The sequence below is a fragment of the Balaenoptera physalus genome (genome assembly GCF_965194825.1).
Source record: "Balaenoptera physalus genome assembly, contig: SUPER_7_unloc_2, whole genome shotgun sequence".
NCBI lineage: Eukaryota > Metazoa > Chordata > Mammalia > Artiodactyla > Balaenopteridae > Balaenoptera > Balaenoptera physalus.
In genome coordinates, this window is record NW_028126533.1 from 437681 (window position 1) to 451733 (window position 14053).

The window sequence follows — 14053 nt, forward strand, 5'->3', positions numbered from 1 at the left end:
TGTATGCTGTGGATAGGTGCTTTTTTTTTTTTTTTTCTGGTTATGGACGTCCTAATAGTTGTAAATCAAAGGAGAGAGAGAAAAAAGGAACGATTCACACTATCATGATACTGACGTCACCCCAAAACTGCATATTTCATTGCTCTGTGACTATTTCAACAATTTGAGTAAGTTGTGTGGAATATTAGACTTTGCCCCTTAAATGGATATTTCAGATTTATATACAAGCAAGGAAGTTTTCCAGTTAATGAGCTATGGATAGTGAAAGCCTTTTTAAACTAAATATTTAAAGTAATATCAATACTAATATGAGTCAACAGCTGAGTTTCCCAAGTGCATCTTTCTGGGCACTAGCGTGATAGGGCTTCAGATTTTTGAAAGTATGTCTTTTACACTGCCCAACTCTCCAATTCTGGTTTAATAACCACAGAACATAATACAGATACCAGGGCTACTCATATGAAAACTGCAATTTAGTGCACACTCCTGGTGGCCACGTTGAGGGTCTCTCCTGGCACAGTTGAAGTTTTCATCCGCTGCAGAGATCTCTCAGCTCCTGTCCCGAGTGTTGTACATTTCCTTCTCTGAAGAACAGAATGTGTCTGCCTTAAGTACATAAATAAATCCTCTCACTAAATCAGAATTTCAGGGGCAGAGATGGGGAATTGCCCCTTGGGTATCAGTGTCTGAAAAACTGCTGTGTCTATTTCTCCCCTGAATTTCATTGCACAAAATTATACAATCTTGATAAATCTAGAGATGTTACTTCTAACACAGACATGTTCTCATCTTTCCATTTGTGAATTATTTTTGAAAAATATCTGAGTGTGTTGGATTGCTGAGTTTTACTGACATGCCCTGTTTAAGCAGGAATGAGAATGCCTTCTGAAGTGAATACTTCATTGGCAGTCCCTTCCTATTAGTGAGAACCCCTCTTCTCTATCTATATTTTCCTGGGTCCCACTGTCACATACCTACCCCACACCCAGCCTGGAAATTAAGACCGCATGAGTTTTCTGTTAGGATGAACTTGGCTGTTTCAATGTTTTAAGCTCAATATATGTCAGGGTTGAAATATAACTTAGATATGGAGATTTAAGAAAGTTGCTCTCGGACTTGTGATCAATTTAATTCAGCAAACATTTATCAAATGCTTACCATGTGCCAGGCACTGTGATGGAAGCTGAAGAAATAAAGATAAATAGTGGTTCTTTAAAAAAAAAAAAGTGCTGTTCCTGTATGAGAAGCAGTATGATTCATTAAACTGGCACAAGTTATAATTTTAGAAACACTCCCACCACTGGGAATCTGTTCCTTTTGTCGAATATAATTTTTCAGCAGTCATGAGTGAATAATAATTGGGATAATTAAAATTGACCTTTAAAACAGATCTAAATCCTTGTCTGCTTAGGGTGCTGAAGCAGGACAATCCATGAGAAACTACAGCCATTCTCCCTCCAGATACTTGATTCCTCTGAAGGCTGGTAGAGTCACACACCCTTGCACAATTTTAAAACCATGAAGGGATAGAACTAAGTTTTATAAATGGGCTCCAGGATGTATAACTGGGGGAAAAAAACCCTGAAAGTTTCTCTTCTTTCTCAGTAAGTTATTTAAATCATAGCACTTATTTTTAAGTGAATACTCAGGGTAGTTGATAAAGAGAAAGCCCCCCTGCCCTTTTTTAAAAATAAACTTTATTTTTTGAGCAGTTTTAGGTTTATGTAAAATTGAGCAGAAAGTACAGAGATTTTCCATATACCCCCTTCCCTCACACATGCTTAGCCTCTGCCATTACCAGCATCCTTCTCCAGAGTGGTGTTGATACTTTTTTTATTTTACAATTGGTGAACCTGTGCTGACACATGATAGTCACCCCAAGTCCATAGTTGATGTTTCACTCTCGGTGTTGTACATTCTGTGGGTTTGGACAAATGTATAATGACATGTATCCAGCATTATATTATTGTACAGAATAGTTTCACTGCTCTTAAAATCCCTTGTGTTCCTCTTATTCATTCCTCTCTCCCATCTAAACACTGGCAACCACTGATCATTTTACTGGCTTCACACTTCTGTTTTTTCCAGAATATCATCTAGCTAGAATCGTATGGTATGTAGCCTTTAAAGACTGGCTTCTTTCACTTAGTAATATGCATTTGGGTTTCTTCTGTGTCTTTTCATGGCTTGATGGATCATTTCTTTTTATGACTAATGTTCCACTATATGGATGTACCACAGTTTGTTTATCCATTCCCTACTAAAAGTGTCTTGGTTGCTTCCAAGTGTTGGCGTTTAATGACTAAAGCTGCTATAAACATTTTTGTGCCTGTTTTTGTGTAGACATAAGTTTTCAACCCCTTTGGGTAAATACCAAGGAACAGACTTTGGATTGCATGTAGGAATATGTTTAGTTTTGTAAGAACCGGCCAAACAGTCTTCCAAAAAGGCTGCACCATTTTGCATTCCCACCACCAATGAGAGTTCCTGTTGCTCTACATCCTTGCCAGCATTTGGTGTCATTAGTGTTCCAGATTTTGACCATTTTCATAGGAGTGTAGTGGTATCTCATTGTTGTTTTAATGTGCATTTCTCTGAAGACATATGATGTGGAGCATCTTTTCATATGCTTCTTTCTCATCTGTGTATCTTCTTCGGTGAAGTGTCTGTTAAAGTCAGCTTAGGACCATTTTTTAATTGGAGTTGTTTGTTTTCTTATTGGTAAGTTTGAGTTCTTTGCATATTTTGGATAAAAGTCATTTGTTCGATGTGTATTTTGCAAATATTTTCTCCCATCCTATGGCTTGTGTTTTCATTCTCTTGACTGTCTTTTGCAGGGCAGAAATTTTTAATTTTAATAAAGTCCATCTTATCAGTTCTTTTCTTCATGGATCGTGGCTTTGTATCTACAAAGTCTTTGCAGAACACAAGTTCATCTAGATTTTCTCCTATGTTATCTTCAAGGAGTTTTATAGTTTTGTGCTTTACAGTTAGATCTGTGAACCATTTTGAATTAATTTTTGTGAAGGGTAAAAAGTCTGTGTCTAGATTCATGTTTTTGCTTATGGAAGTCCATTTGTTCCATTACCACTTATTGAAAAGACTATCTTTGCTCTATTGTATTGCCTTCGCTACTTTGTCAAAGGTCAATTGATTATATTTGTGTAGGTCTACTTCAGGGCTCTCTGTTCTGTTTCACTGATCTATTTGTCAGTTCTTTTGCCAATACACTGTCTTAGTTACGGTACCTTTATGGTAAGTCTTGAAATCTGGTAGTGTCATTCCTACCACTCTGTTCTTCTTCAATATTGTTTTGGCTATTCTGGGTCTTTTGCTTCACCACATAAAATTTAGAATCAGTTTGTTGATATCCACAAAATAACTTGCTTGAATTTTGATTGAGATTGCCTTGAATCTATAGATCAATTGGGAAAAACTGAAATCTTGACAATATTGAGTATTGTCCATGAACATGGAGTATCTCTCCATTTATTTAGTTCTTCCTCGATTAATTGCTCAGAGTTTTGTAGTTTTCCTCATATAGATCTCATGCATATTTTGTTAGATTTATACCTAAGTATTTTATATTTTTTAGGTGCTAATGTAAATAGCATAGTGTTTCAGATTCCTAATTCCACTTGATCATTACTGGTATATAGAAAAACAATTGACTTTTGTATTTTAACCTTGTATCCTGTGACCTTGCTATAACCACTTATTAGTTCCAGGAGTTTTTGCATAGATGATCTTGTCATCCATAACAAAGACATTTCTTTCCTAATCTGTATCCCTTCTATTTCCTTTTCTTGTCTAATTGCATTAACTAAGACTTGTAGTAGGATGTGGAAAAGGAGTGGTGAGAGGGAAAATCTTTGCCTAGTCTTGATCTTAGTGGGGAAACTTTCCAGTTTCTCACCATTAAGTGTGGTGTTAGCTGTAAGTTTTCGGTAGATATTCTTTATCAATTTGTGAAAGTTCAACTCTATTCCTAGTTTACCAAGAGTTTTTACAATGGATGGGTGTTGGATTTTGTCAGATGCTTTTCTTCATCTATCGATAGCACCATGTGATTTTTCTTTGTTAGCTTGTGGATGTGATGGATTACATAAACTGATTTTTGAATGTTGAACCAGCCCTGAATACCTCGGACAAATTCCACTTGTTTCAGTATGTAATTCTTCTTCTATTTTTTAAAAATCTGTTAAAATTTTTATTTTATTTTACTTTATTATTTTGTTTTTGGCCACACCGTGTGGCTTGTGGGATCCTAGTTCCCTCACCAGGGATTGAACCCGGGCCCCCTGCAGTGGAAGCATGGAGTCCTAACCACTGGACTGCCAGGGAATTCCCTGTAATTCTTCTTATACATTGTTGGATTTGATGGCTAATATTTTGTTGAGGATTTTGCATCTGTGTTCATGAGAAATATTGGTCTGTAGGTTTCATTTCTTTTAATATCTGTGATTGGTTTTGGTATTATGGTACTATTAGCCTCATAGAATAAGTTAAAAAGTATTCCTCTGTTTCTATCTTCTAAAAGGGATTATGGAGACATGGCATGATTTCTTTCTTAAATGTTTGGCAGAATTCACCAGGGAAGCCCTCTGGACTTTGTGCTTTCTGTTTTGGAAGGTTATTATTATATTATTAAAATAATTATTTGAATTATTGTTTTAAATTTTTTAATAGATATTTGTCTTTCTCCGTCTGACTTATTTCACTTAGTATGATAATCTCCAGGTCCATCCATGTTGCTGCAAATGGCATTATTTCATTCTTTTTAATGGCTGAGTAATATCCCATTGTATATATGTAGCACATCTTCTTTATCCATTCATCTGTCCTCAACAAAATACTAGCAATCCAAATCCAACAATACATTAAAAGGATCATACACTATGATCAAGTGGGATTTATCCTAGGGATGCAAGGATTTTTCAGTATTTGCAAATCAATGGCTGTGATACACCACCACAAGTTAAAGAATAAAAACCATATGATCATCTCAATAGATGCAGAAAAAGCTTTTGACAAAATTCAACACCTATTTATGATTAAAGACTCTCCAGAAAGGGTCCTAGAGGGAACATATTTCAAAATAATATAGACCATATACAACTAACCTACAGCTAACATCATACTCAACAGTGAAAATCTAAAAGCATGTCCTCTAAGATCAGGAGCAAGACAAGGATGTCCACTCTCACCACTTTTATTCAACATAGTTTTGGAAGTCCTAGCTGTGGCAAACAGAGAAGAAAAAGAAAAGGAATCTAAATTGGAAAAGAAAGAAGTAAAACTGTCACTGTTTCCAGATGATATGATAGTAGACATAGAAAATCCTAAAGGTGCTACCAGATAACTACTAGAGCTCCTCAATGAATTCAGTAAAGTGACATTTTCTTTGCTGAGGAATTTTTAGTCTACTTTAGAACATAATGCATATTGAAAAGATGCCATTTATATACAGTTGTGTATAAACTGGATTTGAAAGTTCTGAAGAAACTAAGAGCATGCATCACCAAGGAGCTGTAGTAATCCAAAGAGGTTTGTCTGGGACTGCTTTTTATTTATGGAGGGGGTAGATTTAAGTAGTTTTAGGAGGAGGTCAAGGGTCTGGAAAACACTCAGATAGTGTCACTTAGATTGAGAGGATTAAGGCAACTATGTTTTCCCCAGCTATGGGAAGTTCCAAATTTCTAAGATTTTACCTGGAGAAAAGAATATATATATAATTTTTAAAAACAGAAGCTGAAATATTGTTTAATAATTTCAGTATAAAGCTGTTCTGTTGGCAGGACAAACAATAGGCCATTGATTAAAATGATGTTACAATAGGTACAACTACTGAGACAATGTTTGCTCATTTAATACATAAGAACTTATTCTAGAAGCATGCACACAAGGCTGTTCCGAGCACTCTGATCTGAATCACACATAAATCATGAACAATTAAGGTGTGTCTGTATTTTCTATAAGACACGTTACAATGGCTCATCAGTTTCCCTTTAGAGTTCCTAAGCTTTTCTGAGAACATTTGAGCTTCTGAGTACATTTGAACTTTTGAAGGAATAAGTGCATTTCAAAACTGAGATTATTTCATAGAATAATTTCTTCTTAATATGAGTGTTATTATGAAGAGAAATAAACTTGCTTTAGCCTATTGAACTGTAATATTATCTGTCTATTTTCATTTGTTAATTCTTACAAGATTATTACTTGTACTCACCTCATTTTCCCCCTAAGTGGTAAATAGTTGTACTTTTCAGTTGTTTTGCCATCTCGTTTGTTAAAAACAATTATTTATGAATAATTGTTGTAGCTTTGAAGCATTTCAGGATTCATCTTTTTTTTTTTTTGGATAGAAATAGTATGTATCAGACTATTGATAAGAATAATATTCAGTGGAAATCAAATATTTTTTCATGATTCCAGAAAAAGAAAATTAAATTGTGTCTTAACAATTTTGGCTCCAGGAATCGTAGTATAAAATATAGACATTTCAGATTGAAAACAATGGTTAAGGAGATTTTTGGGTGGCATCTGAGACTTCACCTTACTTGAATGTAATTTAGTTAAAAACACAGTGAATGTACTGAAAACACTGTCCAAACACAGAGCCGCTCTTTTCCAAGTACCTTATTGGACATGGTCACGTTTTTTGATCACGTGCATTCTCAAATTTGACTGTGTGGAAGTGAATTGGAACAACCAATTAGGGTTGTAAAGAAAATGATCACTTTTAAAATTGTTTCTCAAAGGCAAAGATGACTTCATAAGAGCGAGTACATCTTACTCTTTTTTTTTTTTTTTAAAGACTAAGATTCATATGCCTTCTTTTGAGGAAAGAATAAAAAATGAGAATATGGCTTGGAACGTTGCATGCTGCCTTCTATATCTCTCTATAGGGAAAACGTCCTTATAGAATATTTGGAAGAAGCTTATGTGATGACTTGTCTTACCATACTGAGAATAATAAAAGCAAACACTATTAATCCTCATAGAAACCCTATGAATTGTGTGATTCCCCTTTGTCCAGTTGTGTGATTCAGTTGTGTGACATCCTCATTGTACAGATGAGGTAACTGAGGCTTAGGGAGGGCCAGTGACTTCCCAAGAGTAGGCAGCTTGGTAAATGTCATGCCCACACCCTGTCTGGCTCCAGAATCTACACTTGGTCCTCACTGTTTCCAACCCAGAAAGGAGAGACCCCAATACGGTGAGATGAGAAAGATGTGAGCAGAGGGGACTGAGTGGGGAGCGTCTGGGGAGACTCAGAAAGGAAGCCATGCTGGGGGGGGGGTGGGGGAGGCTGGGAAAGGAGCAGGCTTCCCAAGCTAAACAGTTGATGGAGATAATCTTCACTTACCCTCAACCATCTCTGTGACTTTGAGCAGGTTACTTAGATCCCTGGGACCCCTTTACCTAAAGGGGGAATGATGCAGGCCTGGTCTGCTCAACAGGCAGAGAAATTGTCCCCTGAGAAATTGTCACGTTAACATTCGAGTTAGCACAGCTGACTGTGGATTGTGGATGATCCCAATCTTCTGGAATTTTCTGAATGGCTAATAATACCCCAGTAATGTCTCAACAGCTTTGTACTTGCAGTGCACACACTCACAACGGGTGTTTCTTTGCTCTTCCTTGTGCCAAGGACCCTTCGGGCACTTTGCTGAAGCCTGACCCCTTCTCACAGCAATGCTTGTAAATGCATAAAATGTATACATAGGGTTACAAAGTAAATAGTTATATTGAAATGCTGATATCAATGTACTAGAAATTGTAACATAGTGTCTTCTTAGTTATTAGCGCATTCAAAAACAAGATCTAGTGGTGACTTTAACAAATACTGTTATTTTGAAGTAAAGGGGACCATAAACAATATTTCTATATGTCTGTGACAACGATTGCTATTAAAATATCTGTAACTTATGTTGGTAACATATGCACGGGCACTGGTGAATATAGTCTGGTTTGTCTACATTTGTGACTGAAGAATATGCTAAATTTTAGCTAGAGGTTAGTGAAAATAAAGATGTAATTTTTTTCTATTCATCTCAACAGACCCCCTATATCATATTTGTACCACACGTTAAGAACCCCTGAGCTGTGTGGTTCACTGCTTCAAGTTCTGTGAAAAACCCTCCTGAGCTTTGATTGAACTTCTAATGAATCTTTAGATCAAGCTAGGGAAAACCAGTACCTTAAAAGTAGTCTTCCTATTTGCAATCATTGTAGTCTGAATTTATGTAGTTTTTCTTTAATGTCTTTCAATACAATTTTTATAATAATCTCCATAAATGTCCTGCAAATTCTGTAAGATTCATTCTTAGATACTTTATATGTTTTGTTAGTATTTGCTATTCTATTTAATTTAATTTCTAACTATGGATAAGTTTAGAAATACTATCAGCTTTTGTATAATGAATTGTTAAGCTAGCCAATGACTTTCAGAATTTCTACCTCCATAATCGTATCATCTGGAAACGATAACGGTTGCTCTTTTTTATCCAACTTTGTGCTTTTAATTTTTAAATTTTCTCTTACGTACTGATAGGACTTTCAGTGCAATGTTCAATAGGAACGGTGGTGTCTGTGAAAGTGTTCTTTCTGATTTTCAAGGAAATACTTTTAATATTTTCCCATTTAGGAGTGACGTGCTGGAACCAATTTTTAGCAGCTAGCAAGAGCCAATCATTAACTTTTCATGAATTTTGCATGAAAATACAATCATTATTAAAAATTAAATGACATAAACATAATTAATTAAATCATATTAAAACAAAAGTAATACATTCTGAAAACTCACCACTTCCTACTTTATGTCATCTTGCTGTTATCAGTGCTCTTGAGGTTATTTACATACCTTGTGTCGGCGTGGTGAAAATACTATATAATGATTCTTTTTCCAACTTCCTGGTCAGTGACATCACGTTGATAGCTTTGAATTGGCCATGGTACGAGTACCATGTTTGTCACAGGCTCTAGCATTTTCCTAGCCTGTTAACTAAAAAGAAAGGAAATTAAGGAAGAAGAGAAGGGAGGGTGGCAGAGAAATAGGAAGGAAAGGAAAGTAAGAGGGAAGGAAGAAGAGAGGAAGAGAGGACAGGAAAGCTTTAATCAGTGTATTAACCCGCACGTGGTGTTTCCCCCCAGATAGCTGTGACGCTCCTCTGGCGTCTGCCCTGCCCCGGGCTTCCTTCAGCAGCTCCTCAGAGCGGTCCAGCAGCCACGGCCCTGGCTTCGCAAGCCTTAATCGCAGAGACGGTGAGTCTGCAGCTGTCTTCTTGTCAATCCACGCTGATTCTTTCCCAGAGAGAATTATTTTCATTTTTAGTTCATATTCCTTCTTATAGGTCAAAACTTAATTATATTGAGTTTAATGAAACTGAAGAAAGCAGCAGGTTCATCATATCTGCTAGTATTCCTCTGCTAGCTTTCTTCTTGCTTATGATCCATTGTTTGGTTTGTTTTGATATCTTCCTTCCCTATTGATTGCCAGCAAATGATCAGCAATAAGATTTATGAGAAGGGAATTATTGGAGTCTAGATTTTTTCCAGGGTTATCATCCCTTTTTAGTTTTAGGACCGGCGACAGAAGGGTGACTAGTCAAGTGCGCTGGTCATGAATAACTAAAACAACACAAGAAGGAGCCAGTGCTGCGGCCACTGGGGAAGCCTGATGTTTGCAAGATGTGAAGCTGCCAAAGGATGTCATGGGAAAATGACTCCATTCCCAGGACTTGGCCTGGGAGGAGACCAGGTGAAGGCTGCTACTGAAAATAAAGATTCCCTTCCTATTAGTGGGAAGGGAGTTAATGACTTACTTTTTGGAAAGGTCCATTTTTGCTACTTGAATGTTGTCGAGTGAATTACCTCTTCTATTGCACAAATACTAATTCAGTGGATTAAATAAGTGAATACATACACTTCAAATTCAAATGCTTTGCTACTTTTTTGGATTAACTTTTATTGGAGTATGGTTGCTTGACAATGTTGTGTTAGCCTCCACTGCACAACAAAATGAATCAGCCACACCCGTACAGATAGCCCCTCCCTTCTGGACTTCCCTCCCACTTCGGTCACCACAGTGCATTAGGTAGAGCTCCCTGTGCTATACAGTATGTTCCCATCACTTGTCTATTTTATACATAGTATCAATAATGTATATATGTCAATCCCAGTCTCCTAATTCCTCCCACCCCACCCCTTTCCCCCTTGGTATCCATACATTTGTTCTCTACGTCTGTGTCTCTATTTCTGCTTTTGTTTTGCTACTGTTTTAAGGGATAGATTTTTTAAATGAAAGATGAATTCAGAAAGTAAAAGTGAAAATTAACTGTGTCCCATGTAAACGCACTGCTGTAAATTCTGGAGATACTACTAAGGAATTGAGTGTTTTCCTCCCTTTCTTTGACATTTCTAAGATCAGAGTTAAAGTCTAGCTTGAACTTTACTGTGTCCTTAAGGATCAAATTTGGGAACCTAGTAAGTGATCAAATCGATTGGCAGGGAAGAGTAAGAACACAGGTGAAGAAATTCAGTGAGCTCAGGATGGGAAGGCATGTCCATTAATTGTCCACCTTCATGGTCTTTTCCCAGGAAAAAGCATTTTGTGGCCAGATATTTACTCCTCAAAGCATCATTCATAATCATTTTTAGCACCCCAGTAAAAATATATTCTCATTGAAACCAGATTTCAATGAGATCAGTTATCAAATTACCCATTTTCGGTCTGGTGGTTATTCTAATATCAGCTTAACATCTAAACTTTCCAGTGGTTTCCCTAAAATTGTAAAAACTAAATAAGCCATATTTAATTAGTTTAAAGAGGCCCGAGGGGCTTGTGTGTTGTGTTTCTAATTTGCATGTGTAGAGTATCTTTATGATTCAGGCCTCCAGTGCTATCAATATGGTGGCACTGGGAAGTTTAGAAACATTAGAAGGGAAAATCCTGAAGCTTAAGATGAACTTATTTCCATTATATTTAATTAAAAAACTAATAACTCAGAATATTATAAGCCATCATTATAAAATGGTAAGTACAAAGCTTATCTTTTATATTTAAACTACTCTCTTTGCAAATTTAAATTAATTATTTTAAGAGTGGCAATCAACTGATGAGGGTTTTTTTTTCATGGTTGTTGCTACTCTGATTGCATATAGTGTACATTTCACTAAATATCCCTAGATATTACCACCTGATTTCAGACCCATTTCTAAAGCATGCTTTAGACAGCACAATTTATCAATATTCCTTCTGAAGGATTATCTATATGTGTTTTCTGTTAAAAGCCAGCATCCCAGAGTCTTTATTGACGTTTCCTTTGCCTTGGTAAATGCTGGAGAACATATTAGTTCACTTTAGTTTAGATGATTATGATGTAAAATGTGGATAGTATGAAATGTGGATGAATATAATGAGGGCGATGATTCTTCATATATAGTAGTTTTAGCTTTTTGGAATATTTTGTGTGTGATCTAGTGAGGAAAATCATGTTAGACTCCCTGATTGTATGGTTAAAATTTCCTTGGTCTGTGTTGTGGTATTTGGAAGTTTTAAAGAAGGTGGTCTGTCTTACACCCCTAGTTTCTTATTTTGCCCATAAGTCATTGCGCTTCTAGAATGTTCATTAAGAATTAGAAATGTCTCAAATATCACAGCTTCCACCAAGAACTTTATACATAGCAGCTGATCAATTCATCTACCTGATACATAAAGGTAGTAAGAGAATAGTCTATACATAATTTTTGATTGTATGTGTGTGCATATATATAAATCTGACCCACTGTATAACCCCCCAAAGCCAAATAATTCAAACTTTAAGGCATTTTATGATTTTAAAGTACTTCACTGATTCAACACATAACAAATATTAATTAATTGACTAGAACTTATTGCACATTTCATGTTTTCTCTTTTACATATTTTTTACTTATGCAGTTTATGTATTTATTTTGTTTTCTATTAATTTATGAAAAGTAGTAAAATATTTCTTAGAAAAGACTTTGCAATAAATAGAAGAAAGAAGTCTATGAAGGATATTAAGAGGAATGAGCAGAGAAGTTAGGAGGGATCCAGGCGTTTCTAGGGACAGGTGGGCCAAAGCAGAGAGATGCAGACCTTGCATCTTTGAAAACCATGATTCCTGAGCATGTTACCACCTGTTTGCCAGTGTTTTCTGTGAGCTCCCTAATGGAAGTGTTGGTTATTGTAGAGATAGTAATGGGCTAGTATCATCACTCAACATTGGACTAAGTGCTCCTGGAGTTTACTTTTGAAATTTCTAGTCTGGTTCCTCTAGCATTCCCATTTTGAAGTCTGGGATTGGGTTCCAGATAATACATTTAACAAAGTATCCCCTCTGAGGTCATACACCTTACCTTTTTATACAGAGAAACACAAATTACTGGAAATGCCTGAATGTATAATTTTTCAGAACTGATGGATTTTTTTTAAGGGGTAAACCACAGACACGTACATGTATTCATATACCTATTCAAGAAAATTGATGCCATTACATAAAAATGTAAAGTTCTTGAAACTTTACATCTTTACAGTCAAATTGGGTTTGACTATTCATATTAGCTGAATTTGTTTCCATCAATATTAAATTGATATTTCCTAGAATTACAAGTGACCTAATATTTCTCATATAAAATCAAGATTGCTGAAATCTGTGTATTCTAAATAAGAACATGCTATAATATTGACTTCATTTTTTTCTTCTCAAAAATCTCCTAAAGGAACTTTATGCAGTTTATCCAAGTTTATTCAAAACAAAAGTTAAAAAACCAAAACCAAAAGTAAAAAAACTACCTTAGAGTAAACCACGCTGGACTTTCATTCTAGATCTTGCATGTGAAAATAACCTTTTGTTTTTACAATTATTGTTACTGTAGGTGACCCTTCATGAAACTGGCTTTAGCATTTCAGATGCTGCTTTCCAACTCCGGATAACATGTTCTTTTTAGCCACGTGACGTGTCCTCTTTAGTCACCGCAGGTGTGGTGGTGAGATGAGTGGTCTGGCCAGAGCTGATTGAGATTGATTAGGAGGAAGTGTACACACATTTTGTTCTCCTTTTTTGTTCCCCCAAAGTGCTTGCATAAACAATCATCCCCAGAAAGAGGGACAACTCCATGCATGGCCCAGATGCTGAAAATCACGCCCTCTAATGCGGCAAGCCACTCATCACTGACAGTGCAAATGAGACTGCTTTAAATTTAACTTGATCAAAAATGGCATATCAGATTACTATATTGTGTATTGCAAACAGAAAGTAGATGGAGACAAGCTGAACTGACTGGATGTTTTCTTTTCTCTTTGTAATTCTTCACCTTTCCCGTACCGAGACATTGATCATATTTCCTCACAACAGACTTATGTGTTGGTGGAGCCAGGAAAGATTTTGTCTAATGCTCCCAATACAATTGATGGCTGAGCATATTAGCAACAATTCTCAGCGTTAAGATATTTATTTCTCACTTTAGGAAGTACATTTACTAGTACAAGTTAATACTCCAGGTTTTAGCAGGAAATAAATACACATGATTCGATTAGCAGAAAATGCTTAGGCCTGGGCATCAGACACTAAATATTTTCTTATAACCTGGAACGTCTGATTATTTGGACTCTGCAATATCCCAAATAAGCTGTGATGTAAAATTCACTGTTTTTTACAAAGAAATGTTAGAAAATGGAAAGAGTGAATAATAATTTAAAATATCTAGACGTATATCAACTCCCGATATAAATCAGAATATTACTGAATACATCAAAAATGTTTGATGCAAATCTTATAATAATAAACTTGTCCCTCATATTTTTTCATAAAATCGTAGTTCTCCAGTATTTCTATCTTTTATTCACAGGCTAGGTGCCTGGTAGAACTGGTCAGTATTCCCAAATACTAGTCTGAGCAATTCAGATGGCAATAAAAGGGCTTGCAAACCAGATTTTTATAAAGGCATATGAATGTACTGGGGACTTTTTGCCTCTGGATGTCAGATTTTTCATTCTGTTTATCTGTGCTTCCTAAAAGTTTTTAGA

The 14053-nt window shown here is 36.0% G+C and overlaps 1 protein-coding gene across 6 annotated transcripts in view; it reads left to right on the plus strand.

Annotated features, from left to right (window-relative positions):
• LOC309665266 (low-density lipoprotein receptor-related protein 12-like) overlaps positions 1-14053 on the plus strand; it is a 146105-nt gene that overhangs the window by 28025 nt on the left and 104027 nt on the right. For 3 of the 6 annotated variants that reach the window (XM_082478894.1, XM_082478895.1, XM_082478893.1), the window contains one exon: positions 9157-9267. The exons of 2 other annotated variants lie outside the window; for them this stretch is intronic. The gene's annotated coding sequence lies outside the window, so the exon portion shown is untranslated. Of the gene's footprint in view, positions 1-9086; positions 9268-14053 lie in introns of those variants that run through there. One more of the 6 variants, XM_082478892.1, reaches the window with a different exon arrangement.